Genomic DNA, 17,933 nt, shown 5'->3' with positions numbered 1-17,933 from the left:
TGACACTATGTTGACAACCTCAGCCTAAATAGTTCCCTTTTGAATGAATAGTGCTTTGACTTTCTGCAGCACTTGCAGGTTTACGGAACAGGAATAAGCTATTTTATCAATGAGACAGCCATTGTAGTTACTCTGTAAGTACTGGTCAAAAATAATATCACCATTTTTTTTTTTTTATCAGAACACAAGTTCAATAGCTCTGATTAGAGAGAAACCCTTTAAATGGTGCATCTTTCTGTGTTCAGGATTGCCAGATTTTAAACCTAATGGCCTGTCAAAGTTAACCCAATAATGTAAAGTCTAGGGCTGGGCAATTAATCGAAAAGTAATCGAAATTGACATTCAGAACCTAAAATCGATCAAATTTTTCCAGGTCAAATTTTTTCATTTACTTTTCCTACCGTGTGTGGAGTCACGTGACCCTGCTTTGTCAAGGCTAAATTATACTTATTATATTATTCTGATATTATACTTTAGTCAAGCTCACACATACAGTTTTTTTTTTTGTCATAGTAGTGATGCTGTTCTATTATATTTTATTTTGATTTAATGCCAAATTGCCCAGCCCTAATAAAATCTCTGAAATATGCTATCGCTTCATTCTCATTCATAAATTCTTCTGCATGGCCTGATAGTTAAGTGTTCATTGAATATGCACTTCAGAATCTTGTACAAAGAAGCCATTCAGGGACTTCTCGCCTACTTTTTTTTTTTAATAATATGAATTTGGAGGTGACACAATGGCTCAGTGGTTAGAACTGTTGCCTCACAGCAAGAAGGTTACTAGTTCGAGTCTCGGCTGGGCCAGTTGGCATTTCTGTGTGGAGTTTGCATGTTCTCCCCTTGTTCAAGTGGGTTTCCTCTGGGTGCTCCAGTTTTCATCCCAGTTCAAAGACATGCGGTATAGGTGATTTGAATAAACTAAATCGGCTGTAGTTTACGGGTGTTTACCAGTACTGGGTTGCGGCTGGAAGGGCATCTGCTGCAAGAATCATATGCTGGAATAGTTGGCGGTTCATTTCACTGTGGCAACCTCTGAAATAGAGGCTAAGCCGAAGAAAAAGAATGATCGAATGAATTTGGATTTACTACTTGGCTCACATACTATATAGTAGGGAAGTATGCCATTTTAAACTATCCTTTAGGGCCCCTGGACTCACACATAGTGTGCTTACTGTTTCATCATCCTAACAGTGTTTTTAATCATGAATAGAATATAAATTAAGTAGAGTCAAATATTTCAATGTAACCATATAAATATAACTAATATTAAATCTTTAACCTCACAGACTAAAAAAAATCCACAGGAAATGGTTAAAAGTAGCCCAATTCAATGTGAAAACTGCCCACTTTGCATCCCTGATGCCAGATTAAAGAATGTCATGCAGAATAAAACTATGCACATGCAATATATTCAATTGTTTTTTTTTTCCATTCAGAAACTTACGGCACAGTTCATAACCCTGAAAGTGCTCGTGGGTGGCACTAAGTGTCACTTCTTTCCTATGGGGAGATTTTCCATCCGTCTACATTTCCTATGTTTGGGGTTGAGGTTTTGTGCGAAATAAAATCCTGGCAGCTCTAATATGAACTTGCCATATGTAATTCAATGTGCAGTCGTGCATCATATCTTCCAAAGCGGTCCTCAGTCATAGTGGTGTGTGATACTGTGTTTTGTGTATAATTGGGTTTATGTAACTACATGCATTTTGTTAATAAGTAAAGCATATCTGTAAGGCGGATGCAGTAATGCATTCAATGATTGACAGTAGTTAAAGCTGAACTATATGTGTGTGTGTCTGGAAATGTAAAGTATTTGCTTGAGGTGCTGGAGGGTTATTGTTTCAGTAGGTCATGATTTTTTGGTGTGTGTGTGCTTGAAACATGTTTTCTGAAATACCGGCTACTGATGCAAACACCACTAAATATGTATGCATGAATGACTTTTGTTCTGCGTGTTGTGTTTTTATTGATTTATTTTTGTAGTGGCTACATTCAGCAGAAAACTATTTACTGTTTGCAAGAATATCAAAGTAGTTTGACTTGACTTTTGTTAGCTAGTGTGAACACGACAAATGAGGAGTCACCCCTTTTACAGTTGAATTGATATATAGATAGATAAATAGATCTCTGCACCCATTCAGGCATAGTAAGAGAGTATGTACTGTGTCTGTTACCATATAAGACGTTCATGACTCATGCTGCTTTGTGACCTGCAATGTGGGAAGTCATGATTCATGCAAGCTACATTTAATCAACCTCAGCTCAAAATACTCTGGCATGCATGCCCCCCCCCTCCCCAGCGTGCACACATGCACACACTCAGACACATTCAGAAACGATCAGCTCCACAGATGCCGCTACACTTGTGTCTTTGTGCTTGCAGTGGTCTGAGTTCAAAGTTAGGTTACGGAGATTTAAATCAACATGAGCGTTATTTATTTCAATGGAATGGTTTTGTTTATCATTGGAATTTCCAGACTATCCCATCATCCCTTGCACTGACATGGTTTCGCTGTGACTTCATTCACAGGTAATGCTGCTTCCATATTCGCATTGTTTCTGTTGTGTGTGTGTGTGTGTGTGTGTGTGTGTGTGTGTGTGTGTGTGTGTGTGTGTGTGTGTGTGTGTGTGTGTGTGTGTGTGTGTGTGTGTGTGTGTGTGTGTGTGTGTGTGTGTGTGTGTGTGTGTGAGAGATATTACATTATTGTTTTATTATATTATATTATTTTTTATTATATTATATTATATTACATTATTTTAAATTATATTATATTATATTGTTCTATATTGTTTTATATTATATTATATTACATTATTTTTATTATATTATTATATTATGTTATATTATATTATATTATATTATTTAAAATTATAATATATTATATTATATTATATTATTTTAAATTATATTATATTGTATTATATTACATTATTTTAAATTATATTATATCATATTACATCATATTATATTATTTTATATTATTTTATTTCATATTATATAATTTTTATATTATATTATATTATATTATATTACATTATTTTATATTATATTTTATTATATTATATTATATTATTTTAAATTATATTTTATTATATTATATTATATTATATTATATTATATTATATTATATTATATTATATTATATTATATTATATTATATTATATTATATTATATTATATTATATATGCACTTTTTGGTAAAGCACTTTTTGGTAATGAATTTTAATTTTACAAATGTATGTTCTTGAATATGTTATACGCTATAAAAACACAGTCTGCAAATGTTGATATCTGCTATATTTCATTTACATGTCAGGTCTCAAATTCATGTATATCCTTAAGCAACCTGCAGAAAGTGAACTGTTGACCCATTAAAAAGTAACGATGTGCCAAATGAGTGAGTCAGTCCTCTGTGATCAGCACAAACCAGACTGTGACCTCTGAGTGCCTTTTGCTTCAACCTGACTATTTCATAGTGTCACCCAGATGAACGCCATCTATCTTGAACAGAAGCTTTTTCAGCTGATTGTTTTTCCTAGATGGCTGATCTCTTGTGTGTATTTAGTATTGATTTATACAAAGAAGGTTTCAGTCTATGTGTACCTCAGTGAGAGCAAATGGAACAGTGAGAGAAAACTATTTAAAAGACCCTTTTAATAAGTACACTTACTTTTTAAGTAATAGTATGCATGTTTTAAGAACTAATGTGGTACAAATATAGGCTCTTTAGGTACAAGTATGTGCCTTTTGTAAAGATACTACTCTGGTGACAGCTTTATACCTGTACTTTTCAGTGTATACAGCACTTGATTTCATAGCTGATCATTCAAACATGATATAAAAGCATGCAAGGGTCAGTAATGTAGTATATGTGTAACGCTGTGTTGTGGCTTTTGTTGTTTGCACTATGCGATGTGTCCTCAGGCGTTTGGGTTGGTCAGAGATTGATGATGATGACAATGACGCGGTCTGGGCTTCTGTCTGCTCCAGCTGTACAATAACTGAAGCGAAGCCATGCTCCTCTACCTTCTCTCTTATGAAGAAGTCACACACTCACACACACACACACACAATCCCAGTCATGAATAATTAACAACATCTCCGTGTACTCCAGGAAAGAGAGGGATGATGCATTGCTTTCTCTCTCCCGAGGGGTGAAGCAGTAGCAGACAATACTATTGATTTGTGCCTGAGTGAGAGGGTCTTGAATGCATTCAGAGATTGAGCTGGGCTTAATGAACACAGACATGGCTTTATACCGCTACCTTGAACTTATCCACACCGACCCCAATCGCCATCCACACCGTTTTCAAAGGCCTTTATGTTGATGTGACATATTTTATCCTCTTTATTTATGTACTCTAATGTTCCCACAATGAATGCAGTCAGTCCAGATGTGTTAATCACTGAAGTTTGACAGAAAAAGACCCCAGCAGTGCAACAACTTAGCGTCTTTACCCGAGAATCTGTCTCTGTGTCTAAAAATGGAAGGCACAGTGCTCAGGTATAGTTTTTAAACCTCCTCCACCATGTTGCTGTCAAATAAAACAGTTGTAATGCCAATATGCTACAGTAAACAGAAGCTCGAAACACTTGCCCTGCCTCAGAATTGTTATGATTGGTCCACTGCTTTAGAACTGATAAATGGCACTGCATATAAAAGTTGAAATTCTTTCAATTTGACATGGAAATGTGGTAAAGAAATGACATTTATAATAGTCAGGCACCTCAATCAAGCAAATTAACATTGAAAAACCATGGAAATGTATTACATTTGGAATGGAAAAAGCAGTTTTGTATGAATGGTCTCCAATCACTGCCGTTTTAAACAGTGTTAAGATGTGATAGCAGACATTCATTCAATGTTTTTCTTTTCGGCTTAGTCCCTTTATTAATCTGGGGTCGCCACAGTGGAATGAACCGCAATCCTGCAAACTGCAAATTCCACACAGAAACGTCGAGGCTCGTACCAGCGACCCAGCGAACTTCTTGCTGTGAGGTGACAGCACTACCTATTGCGCCACTATGTCGCCATACGTGCAAAAACAGTGCAAAGTTAATCGTGTGTGTGTGTGTTTCTAACTTTATAAAAACAATGACTCATCATTGCAGAAAGGCTTGAATTAGCTCCACAACAAATAACAGTTGGGAAAGTTCTTACTGTAGTAAGGAAGATCTGCTTCGCTCTTGTCCATCACTGTTTATCTATATGAAGGCAACACGCACTGACATGCACGTGGGAATGGTGGGCGGGGAGAACCTGTTCATTAGCATTAAAGGCACAGGCAACAAAAATAGCTAATGCCCAAGCAGCTCAAAATTCTTAGAGTTAAGTCTTAAATTAAATCTTGAAAAAGTTGTAAAATATATTCCCTTTAAAGAGACTTTGAAGCTTGTTGAATCCTAAATTTAATGTACAATTAATGTTTGTTGTTTTTTTTCGAGATAGTTAAGCTTAATCTTTGAAAGTTTAAGTTAAGTCATTATACAAGTTGTATTATTGTTTCTACTTTTGTATCACAGGAAGCTTTTCAGTTCTGTAGATGATTGTGACAAACACTATTTTATAAGCATTATTTATTTACTTACTTATATTATTAATAAATACATATGCATTTTTCAGTTTATCTGCATTGAGGTCATAGCATGGTTATCGGTATGTATCGTATACATTGAATATCCTTCTTACGTTTGCTGTGGCTGCCGGTTGTGAAACCATGTGGTCGGGGTGACTTAAATCTGATAAGCATGTCTGAAGTCTGACTCAAGTGAGCTCAGATAACACTTACTTGTGTATTCAGCATAAAAGAGCTCAGTCAGGATACCGGTCAGGGCTTCCAAAGGCATTACAGGACACCTGCATCCAACAGCCACATTCCTAAACGATGCAAAGATCGAAGTGATTTCGTCACCATGTGGAGGATTCAGTTTTGTCTTCGCAGCCAGTGAAGTCGGATCAAATCTGAACAGCCAAAATTGTGTCTATAATGACAGTTTTACTGTTAAAACGTTAGAAAACAAGGCTTTAACAAAGGGGAATTATCATGAAAATCTGAATAATCTTTCAATAGTTTCAAAACATCTTGGTTCAGTCTAAAAGTTGTAGTTTCTTCTTTATTCTCTCCATCATTGTCTTGCTCTGTTTGGATATGTAGACTTTAATATGCTTCTGGTTATTGTTGATATTTTAGCTGTGTGATTTTTCACTTTGTTTGTTGTCTCTATAGTGTTAGAATAGCATGTAAAGGCTCTGCCCTCTTCAGGAAAGCAGCAGATCTTTATTTTGCTATAAAAAACAAATTTGGGATGTTTGACTAGCTTTAATAAACAATTAATAAATTGGGGTTAGAAAGTTTGGGAAATGCTTCATCAGACAGGTTGTGTGCGTGCAAAATCAGAGGTCACCGTTGGTTTATCTGCATGTGGCTGAACTGGAAAGTCCCAATGAAAGAATAAAGAAAATCCCTTCTTGTTCTCTCATTTCTCAGTCTGGTTCTTGTATTGTTGTTTTTAGTTATAATTCTCTTGTTGATTTTGAGTCTTTAGTCATTCTCAAGAATCCCTTAATGACACATCTTTTGTATTAACACTCCTGTCAATAAAAATCTAATTATCAATAATTTATTCTATGTTCTAAAATGTTCTTGTCCTCTAACTCTTAGCAATTTCTAATATATATTTTAATAGATGTTTTTTAATGGCAACACTCTTTTATCTATTCTATATATTTTGTAATATTTAAATGCATACTATGAATGAAAACATCTGCTGAAAGCTTCAATGCAAATCACAGACCTGTCTATTACTAATACTGAAAGAAGGCAGTGTGGAGCGGAAGGTAAAATCTAGCAGTTTGGTTTCTAAGACTTTCACAAAGCCCTGTTGCTGTTTTCAGATGTTCGGGGAAGTGCACCTTTGATCTAAACCTTTACTGTGGCAGGACCACTTGTTGAACACCAGAACTCATTGACCTCTGCTGAGTCAGACCAACTGTATGTCTGTGATCATCTGTGAATTATTGGGTCAAGACCCAGGCTGAGTTAAAGAGGCTTTAATTAGTGATCAGGCAGATTTATTGAGGATGAAGCTCTCTCTTGGTCTCAGCCGATGGCAGGATAGGAGTTAAGTGTACTGTGGAAGAGCTCTTATTAGCTGTGAAATGGATGATAAGGCTGATTAAGGCGCTCTGTGAAATATTGACGGTTGATGAAAAATACTAAAAAGCACTTAAGAAGAAGTTAATATACACCATTTAGACTCTTGCTGCTGCTAAGAAATGCGCTGTGTTCACCAAGACTGGGTTTATTTAACCTCAAACAGAAAAACACATAATTTAGTAAATATTTTAATTACGTTTTACCATATATTATTATTCACATAGCATAAATTATAATTTACTACATTTTAAGTTTATGAAATCATTTTGTAGCATAAACATTCAACTACAACAATTTTAAACATTGTACACTACTTTGAGTACACAGAAAGGGCTATATAAATGCAAGAAATTATTATTGTAATTATTATTAAACCTTTCATATGTTAGAGTTTTAAATAATCCAGCTGACCCTCCTGCATGATTTATGATAGAACATATATTTTGTCTTTTAAACAGCTTAATATTGATCATATTATTTTTTATATGATGGGTGATGGGCGCCGATGGTGTTGCTAGAAGGGATACAGCTGCGATCAGAAGTTAACAAGAAGTATTTATATTATTTATTAAATTACGCATTAATTTAATAGGTTCTACCCCTACCTCAGCCCTAAACCCGACACCTTCAAGGTAATGTAAAAATATTATTTGTTGTACAGTGCCACAAAAATGATGCTATATTGATCCTCAGCTGTATCCCATCTAGACTTCACTATATCCTGCAGCACTTATCCTGTAAAGTCTAACAGCATTACTGTAAGAATTGAGTTTAGGGTTGATTTAGGGGTAGATGCTAATACTATACAATTAAAGCATAATTGAATAAATAATATAAATGTTTCTAAATGGTTCTAATCACTAGCAACAACCGCAGGAGAGATCGGAGCTGCTTTATGTCAGTTTTATTCATAATTTTTTTCTGAAATACCTGAAGGTATGCAGCTGTTTATCTGGGAAAGGAATAAAGAAAACAAACAGTGTGTATCTTACGGGAACGAAGCACATCGTCTGGTTATATTGAGAAATAATTATTATTGCTGTCTCCACATTCATTGCTTGTATTTTACAAACCTTAAATGGTATGTATTACTTGTAGTTTTGTGTGTTTGAATGTCTGAAACCTAAAATAAATGTTTGTTTTTTTAAAGCACTGTTAAATTGTGATTTATGACAAGTGCTGCACACCTCTTTTCTATCTCTTTCTTGGAATTTTAGCAGTTAATGATGTGTGCTCTGAACTTTCTAATCACACCGGTGTGATCGTAAGCTTTTAAATTTACTACATGTTTTCAGTAAATAAATGACTTATTGACCCTAAACCTTTAAATGCAAGTGAATCAAAAAATACATATGATTAAACACCTCATCTTAAAAGTATTATTTAGCTTTTTTAATTTGATCACTTTTGGAACATGTTATATTGTATTATCATTATATTATGATAGCTGGCAGCCACACAGACTAATCAGAGTAATTTCATGGATGTGAGCTCAGATCATCATCACATATCAAAAGCTAGGCACCCACACACAAGTCTTCAGCTTTTGCATATGATGAAATTGAAACAAATTTAGTGGGAAAGTGGAAATTTTCTGCTCTTGTCTGTAATAAGAAGTGAGTTGGTGAAGTCTCCTGACCTTTAAGAAAGGAGAAGGTACATTCCTCTTAAGTGCGTAGGAGAGAAATGATAGACTGATTATGTTTATGCACTAATGAAACATGATTATGTGCTCTGGGCATACAGTTAGCATTGAGAATATAGTAATTGCCTTCCGTTAGAAGCATCGTGCTGAAAGTGTATTTATAAAGTCATTTCATTCTTATTGAGAGATTGTTATTGATGTGATTGTACAAGATTCAGGCTTTCAACTTATTTAGATCATTGTGAAGCAACAGATTGTGAGCTAGAAATTAAAAGCTTTTCATAAAGCACCAATAAAAAAACAATTTTAAATGTCTCTTTTGTTGCACTTTTATCAGGTTGTCATTGTAGATTTCAATTACAGTGTGTATTTTAAATTATTTTTTTCTCAAAATTATATGTATATTTTTTTACACTGAGCCGTAAATCTCTACTTAATCACACAACTCTCACACCAAACTTGACAGTTTTAATCATTTATATGTATTTATTAAAAAAACTAATTTTTTAGGCTTTTTTCAGTATTTCCAGAATTGTGTAATTCAAACAAAATAAAGTCCCATCAAAAAATCTTTGACTTTACTACGTCACAGAAATTAAACAAGAATTCTGAGCCTGACTTTATTCAGTTTCAGTTTATTTTTTGTGCTAAAACATGTATGCAAATTAGTGTATTGTTTATGAAACTATTGCACATTATCTTGTTAAAACAATCTTGAGGAAATCTTGTAATATCAAAAATGTTTGCAATTCTTAATGTAAATGATCAACTGTGAAAGTATGGTGAAATTATTAGTTGTATTATTTTATTTTACCCTGTTCACCTGAAGTATCTTGCCATAGCAGTAATGAAATGTACAATCACCCTGTGGTCTTATCATCCTGAAAGGTTCATTTTGTGATTACTGTGATACTGAATGCACAATTTACTCCAAATTACAGGGCTTCTAAATCCAAATTAATAAATAATTGGATATAAAAGAAATGCTGTCTGAAATCAGCCATCTGGGATATTCATTTTGGTATAAAAATGTATGACTACAGAATACAATACTTTTTTTTACAATTGTAAAACAGCAAGATAAACAGTGCAGTTCAAAAATCTACTTTTTTTTCCAAAATTCAACACATCCTTTGTATTAATATTATATCTTGTGCTGTTTTGTGATATTTCCCAGAGGCTACACTTAATTCCCTAATTGTTTCCACCACATCCAGCAATGGTTTCCCCTTAGTCAGTAAAAGTATGATTAAAAAACCTGACAAAAATCCACATTCATTCAAAGCTTAATTAAAAACATCTGGCAGAGGCTGCAAACAGGTCTCCTGATGATGCATTTGCAAATGTGTTTGCTCATATTTTTTCATTCATTGAACGTCTGGCAACCCTGTAGTCCTTTTCCGATTATAGCATAAATAAAAATGTAAATAAATTAATTATATTAAAAGAGGAATAAATAGAATTATACAAGACTAAAATAAAGTTAATAATCAAACATCCTGCACTAGTTTACCTTTAGTCTGCAGAAATATAATTAAAGGAAGAGCCCTGTGTAATTATAGCAGTAAATAAAATGAAATCAAATAAAGGGGTAGTTCACCCAAAAGTTTAAACTTTGCATTTATTTAATCACTTGTTCAAAACTTATTTGAGTTTCTTCTGTTGAACACAAAAGAAGGCTTGTGTAGCACCCATTGACTTATTCTATAGTGAGATTTTTTTACTCCTATGGAAGTTATTAGGTGCCAGCAACAAACATTCTTCAAAATATCTTCTTTTGTGTTCAACAGAAGAAAGAAACTCTTTAAAAACAAAAAGGTTTAAAAGCACATGAGAGAGGACAGATAATGATGTCATTTTAATTTGTAGGTGAACTGTTCCTTTAAATTACAAAGAATAAATACTGACATAAATGTGGTTTAAACGGAAGCACTTAGTAAGTTAAGCTTTGCCAGAGGCTTGTTTATTTCAACCGCACCCAATAATATTTTATTTTCTCTCTGCACACAAATTAATGTTCTTTGCTTTGCACGTAATGGGCTTATTAGTTCTTTATTAGATTTTAATCACATAGACCTACAAGATCAATTGTAATGGGAGGAATGGAACACTTGTACTTCCGTTTTCCTGGTTTGTATGACCTAGAACAAAAAAAAGAAGTGAACGATGATATTCATATAGATTTTATACTGTAGTTATTAAGACAAAAATACAAAACAAATAAATTGGCTAATGTGTGGTGTATATTTTGTGACTACTGCAACAACAAATCCAAAAAAGAAAACACAAGAGCAATAAAAACAAAATGGCACGTCAAACACTCGAATGGCAAATGTCTACTTTAAGTTATAAGTATTTTATTTGCAAAAAATTAATCTTCCATTTCCACTTGTTTAGGGATGCTCCGATCAGGATTTTTGCAACCTATACCAAGTACTGATTCCATGTCTTGGTGAGCAGCCGATAAAAAGTACTGATTCTAATGCTTTAAGCTGTATAATGCATGAAGCACCTTTTCCCCTCAGAGTATGATACTTGTGGAGATCTCTCCTTATCTAAGGGCACGCTCGCACTATGCTATCCGAAACATGCCCAGGCCCGTTTCCCGGATCGTTTCAGTGCTCTGAATCGGGCTCAGGCACGGTTCAGTTGGCTGGCCCTTCCCCGGTTGGAAGAGGTGTGCCAGACCGTGGTTCACTTGGGTTCACCTGAGCCCGAAAATGAAGACGAAACTTGACTTTTTAGGGACTGTTTTATATGGATTCATTAATTGTTCTTGCTGTTCAATGAACGTAAACTGTCATAGACTATTAAAAACGCAAACTCCTCAATGCGCGACAGCTGCGCACCTTCAGCAAACCTCCTCATTTCTGCAGCACGAGGACTTTATTATTGTTTATGAGCGTCAAAAGTGGCTGATCTGTTCAGTGAAATATATAACTTCCTGTCACTGGATATCAAACCACTAAACCGATATAACTAAAGAAATCTCCACTGTGCTGAGCGAGAGCGCTTCTTACTGAACAGCGCATCATTGATGATGTAAGCGTGCTCAGGCGCGAATGCAATGTGAGTGCAGGCCATCGGGGGAGACTGGAGTTGGGACAAGCGTGCTTTGGCCCAGTTCAAGGCAACTGTACATAGTGTGAGTACGCCCTAAGAGAACAAATGAAGAATTTTGTATATAATCCCTTAATCAAGTCTCTTATAACCATTTAGGTCTAAACATATCATGGTCAGAAGCTGCTTTACAGAAAATAAAGAATAGCGCATTAAAAAATGGTAAGAAAAATGACCAACAATGCAATTTGAAAACATTGGAAATGATGGAAGAAGAATTCAACATGTTTCGATCAAGAACAAGTTTAATGCATAAGAAGTTAAAATGCACACCTAAAAATCCATGACTTTTTTACTAAAAGAAAATAGGTTTAAAAGCTACTGTTTATTTCAATAAGTAAATTACAAGTTATATTATTAAATATTCACGTTAAGTTTTTTTTTCAATGTATTTAATAATTCCAGCCAGGTTTTGGTGAACTTGCAATATTGTCAAAAACACAGAGCATTCAGTTCTTATATGTAGAAAGATGTAAATACAATGGAAGGTCATTCAAATATTTTGCTCATCTCCAACTAAAACAAACACTTACGATCGGTTTATGTGATCAGCCAAATTAGCAAGTGTTGATCAAGTCATTAAAAGTGATTATTGGCCGATGATTTGATTTGCAGATGTGTTTTCTGACACGCTGTAAGAAATGCTGGCTTCCATACAATTTCTTCATGTTGTGCGAACACAAATTAATAAAATTTACTTAATTGTTTTTAGAAATTTAAGTGGATTGAGCATAGAAAAATTAAGATGTCTGGGGGGAAAAATAAAAAATTGTGTTGTTTCATCTTATTTTAAATAAGTAGTTTGAACAAGCAGTGAAAGTAATGTTTTGGATTATAGTTTTGCACTATAATGTGTTTTGTTTTTGATCTCTTCACTATACTGTTTGTGGCAAAACTTCCAAAACAAGTTCATTGTAATTAATTCAAACCTGCCAGGAGTGAACACACCTTTAGACTACCATCTGAGGCACTCCCACAAACCTTTTATGTCATTTCATACAGCAGATTTGGAAAAGAGCACAGATGATCTCCTTCAGACAAGCACACTCAGTGCCCAGAGAGAGAGACAAAATCACCTCCCTTTGAGGGACTGAAGTACCATTTACCTTTATTACTCTGATCAAGAGTGTGTTTTTGTGGGAGAAAAAAAATCATATTCTGCCAAGTAATGATTGAGAACAACAACTCTCTGTCTTGCGAGCACGTTGCATGTGAGAAAGTCCAGAGAGGCTTGTTCCTTCGCTGCTGTGCATGAATCTAAATGAGAATCTGTAGCCGGTGGGTAATTGTTTCAACAAAGCAGAGGAATTATCCTCATCCCAGGCTCTTGTCTTTACACATTACCCTCTATAACAAGAGCTATTTACTAAGATTCTTACCCAATTAGGATGAATAATTCGAGGAGAGTCCTGCATGCTTACAATTGAGACTCTGCTGCGGATGAACACTCTATCAAACGCTGCTCTAAATGTCCATTATTGTCGTTCAAACCCACTGAGACAGAACCATTAAAAGGGCTCCATTAGTGAGTGTGCACTTTTGCCAGCGTATGCGTGTGTGGAATAGTAGGATTAGTCATAGACGCTGATGATTAATACCCAGCAGAGCTGAAATGTAATGAGCCATTAAGTCTGTTTCAGTGTCAAAGGGTTGAAGGAAATGTACTACTGTATTCTAGACTCGGATCACAGGCCTGTGAGAGATTGGGAGAGGGGGAGCTCTTGTGTGCTTGTGCACTTGGGTGTGCGCTGATTGCACAATGAAAATGAGCTTTTAACAGTTAATAACCAATAATCAGTGGTGGAAAGCAAACCTGTACAGGGTGTCCGCAGGGTCTTAAAAAGTATTAAAAGTTGATAAATCAATGTAGAGAAATTTAAAGCCCTTAAAAAGTATTTAAAAGTTTTAAATGCTATTTTGCAAGGTATTAAATTTATGATTATTAATTATTATTTTTTGATTATCAAATGTATGGTTTAATTCAAGTTTGCCTGATTTAAATCTGCGAATATCAGGATGCTGTGTAGTTTATGAAATCAATAATAACCTGCTAGATTTGACATCATGCTGCTTTGTTTACTGCAGTAATCAAGCCAACACCATTATTTCTGGTGTTCTATAGGAGCCAACCTTCTGAATTAGCTAGATTTAATAGATTTTTATTCAGCTTATGAATAATGTTTTAGTTTTGGATTCATTTTTTACATTAATATTTAGTAAATATACTGTAAGTTTAAATTTCGCCAGTGTTTTCAGTTGAAAGGTGGTTATAATGTTCTTAAATGTATAGAAAGAGTCCTAAAAAGATCTTAAAAGGTATTGAATTTCACTTTCTGGTTCCTGTATTTACTCTGCTGTAGGTTTGACTGTTAGTGTCACCACATTTAAAACTAGATTTTGTTCTTCTAAAATGCAGATGTAATGTTTCAAATAGCAAACTAATAATTGAAATGATCCTAAATTGTAAAAAGGGAATTGGTATTTATTTACAGTAGTGTCAAAGATAAAGTCCAGTGTAAAAGATGTACAGTGTGCCAGTTCCAGCACTATATGTACCAAAACATATGAATGTAAATGTATATTGTGGTAGGATTTAAAGTGAGGATTAGCATAGAGCAAATGAATGGCTTTTAACGCTTCATTAGCTGTAATGGTAAAATGAGTGTAGGTAATGATGCCGCTATCTGCTGTGCTGGTAACTGCCACTAATGTTGACTGCTTTACCACAATGAATCTGTTAAGTGGCCAACAATTTGAGGAAGGAGTTATGGCACTTCCCTAAAAAATGTACCAAAAATTGTAAAAGCACAGCAGATCAATATGAGATAATAAGAGTGTGTGAAAAGCATGCACAATTATTTTACTATGTTTGTTTGTTTGCTGTTTTCAGAAAAGCCCTCCTTGCTTTTGACGATTCCGCAAGGGATACTATGATGTAATCTTATTAGTTTATTATTTAATTAATAGTTGAATAATTGTTATTTTTTTAATATACTATATTTAACTTATTAGAAAAATAAATACATGATAATAAATCTCCTCAACCACTACCAATTTTGAGTTTCTGAAATCAATGGCCGTTTCCACTGTTAAAAGGTACCTCAAAGTGAGCCGTACCATATCATTTTTGGATACCCTTTCGCAAGGGTTCCTAGCAAAACAAAAGGGTACCAAAAGGCAGAGCTGGACTCGCAGCTGAACGCTTTTAGTTTACAGAGATACGTCACCAGCGCGTACACATGCAGGAGAATGAAAACAAAGAAGGCGCCATTTTTAAATACACAGCCGAGACATTACATCGTAATAATATATACATATAATAACGAGCCATGGTCGACCCGAGCTTAAACAAATCTTGTCGTCATCTTGATGAACAGCCACAAAGCTAAGAAGAAGAGCCGTCTAAAGCATTAGCAGTTTCACTTGAGAGAGAGAGAGCTGCGGGTCTATATTTGAAATAAAGAAATTCTTGAGCTGATGATAATAATGTGCACATGATTATTAAATATTATTATTATCTGACATATGATTCTTTCAAAAACTAACAAACGCAAGAGTGAAGAGCGAAAAAAGCTAAGGAGAAACCCAAAAAAACTAAGAAGCAAGTGTTTTTTCAGCAACCTAAAACATAAACAAACTGCCATGTTTAACTGTTATCAACACCTTTTGAACTATTAGGAACTTGGAATGACGACATTAATTCTCTAACAGAGGTTACATGTGCTGGCGAAGATTAAAGATGCAGATGAGAGGTTTGCACTGACTAGTAGGCTATATGTTGCGTGTTGTTTTTGAAACCAAATAAGCACTAAATGTATATGTAGTTTTTCTGTAATTAATAACTTATCAGAGACTGTAAGGTCTGTATGTGTTCATATATGTTGCATTTATTTATTTATTTCATATAATTGCAGACGTTACAGTAGACTATTTCATCAATGTTTTGCAGTTATAATCAAGTCATTTTCATAGAAAAGTTAATAATGAACATTTATGCACAATATTTATGTCTGTAAAGCCTCTGTTTTGTGAGAAGTGCTTCTCATATGATATGTTAACGACCCATACAGCTTTACACAAGCCTGATAAAGGTGATTCGTACTATTCTGTTTTGTACCACTCAGTTGAAACGAGCCATTAGTGTGCATGGATCTTAATTGTGCCAGCCTAGTAATAACAATCTGTAGCAAAGTGCATTTAGGGCTGTATCTCCAGCATCTGGTGGTAGTTTTAGAAAGATGTGTGAGTGATGGTCACAGGTGAGTTACACATGTTCTGTTAATGTAGCAGCACAGCCGGCTTTCTTCTGTCAGATGTGTTGTGCTCAACAGCAGAGAGTGTCTGTGGAGATGAGAAAGAGGACACAAACCACACAGCACATCATATGCTGTCATCTCCCCAAATCGCCATGTCAGGCTGTCCTGCAGAAACACAACACCATACCCATTCCAAACTAAACATCCACCTCTGTCAGGCGTGATTCTGTCATTTAGCTGGGTTATTTACACTGGTTTAAAGGTTGACAGGCACGGAAACACCCAGCTTTGCTTTGTTGGCATAATGAAGACCTGTCATGGTTTTGTGTATTTTTAGGGTCTCAAATGAGTTCGCTTGAAATCTGAAGCCAAGAGAGGAACGCTCGAGTGCTAATTATAAGGACATTAGGTCAGTGTCATTTATATCAGGAAGATGACGGCTTTGTTAAAGAGTTTTCTAAAGAAAGAAAGATAAGGAAATGAAAAGGGCTTTACTTCTCAGTTTTGTGCTTTTATGGTGGTTTGTATTTTAAGACAGAATTTATCGAACATTTAATACAATTTTGTGTGCTGTTCTAAATAAACGTGTGGTATGTGAGTACATATGATGGTATTTTTATCATTCTGCTCATTCTGCGAGTTATGAAAAGCTTTTACAAATGTATAAAACAACTGCAGGAATTCCTCCATCAAACGAAATTGAATCTCTTGCACATTTTCGATGTCTGTATTAAACTATAACAGTACAACATCACTACTACCACAAATAAAATGCTATTCTATAACACCTTTAGATTTTTGGTCACCATCTGACTTAATGTCTGGTCTTTGGTTCATGTTGTGATCATATTTTACCCAAACCACATAATAACCACACAAGTAGGTCTGGCCAATTTGTCCTAAAATCTAAATCTTGATTAGTTGAACATTTCAACTCTCGATTTATCAACCATTATTTTATATATTACTTTCATTTTTTTGCCCTAATAGTTTACTAATAAGTTTTGTACAGTAAATACGCTCATATTACAAGTGAGAGAATTTTAAATGAAGGGTGCATTACTTGATTTTAAAATAATTGAAGGAAACACACACTATCCACTATCTATGAATATTTAATGAACATCAACACTGAACAACTGAAATTAACACACACGTTGTCTGAAACCAACAGCCCCAAATGAATAACTTGCACTTTTGGAAACAAAATGTTTCAATGTTTTTCATATAAAAAAAAATAATAATTAAAAATAATAATAATAGAAAATAAACAGTATCGCTTCAAAATAAAATAACTTGTATATTGTGTAAATAGTATTTTAACAGGGCATTTCTTGAATCTTCCGTAAACAAATATTTTAATGTAGATAATAATTTTATTGTAATGAAAAATAAGCCATCTCAAGGTACAGCTTCCATTCATCGTCAATGCAGTGCAAACGTGCAACGTGTAGTTACATTTTTTGAGAGGTGCGCGGGTATGCGACCATGCAAAGGCCGGACCACATCCCTGCGTTTGACGCTAAAGTTTAAATCAGTATTGACAGTGCAGGGACTCCACACATGGTAGGGAAAGTAATTCAAAAAATTGAGCTGAAAAATTTTGATCGATTATAGTTTCTGAATGCCAATTCTGATTACTTTTCGATTAATCGCCCGGCCGTAACACACACATTTTTTGTAAACAACAGAGACCATCTTCTATGCAGTCTTACAGCATGCTTTCTTACCCACCCACTTTTCTGACTTAT

At 34.6% G+C, this 17,933-nt stretch overlaps 1 protein-coding gene across 7 annotated transcripts in view; it reads left to right on the top strand.

Annotated features, from left to right (window-relative positions):
* The window catches only part of bach2b (BTB and CNC homology 1, basic leucine zipper transcription factor 2b), a 148,408-nt gene that overhangs the window by 73,739 nt on the left and 56,736 nt on the right, over window positions 1–17,933 (top strand). The window contains exon 1 of one of the 7 annotated variants that reach the window (XM_021468625.3): window positions 2,335–2,533. The exons of the other annotated variants lie outside the window; for them this stretch is intronic. The gene's annotated coding sequence lies outside the window, so the exon portion shown is untranslated. Of the gene's footprint in view, window positions 1–2,334; window positions 2,534–17,933 lie in introns of those variants that run through there. 7 annotated transcript variants of the gene reach the window in all.

The sequence above is a fragment of the Danio rerio genome, chromosome 20 (assembly GCF_049306965.1).
Source record: "Danio rerio strain Tuebingen ecotype United States chromosome 20, GRCz12tu, whole genome shotgun sequence".
Taxonomy (NCBI): domain Eukaryota; kingdom Metazoa; phylum Chordata; class Actinopteri; order Cypriniformes; family Danionidae; genus Danio; species Danio rerio.
Note: the sequence above shows the minus strand (reverse complement) of the source record. Positions and strands in the feature narration are given on the sequence as shown.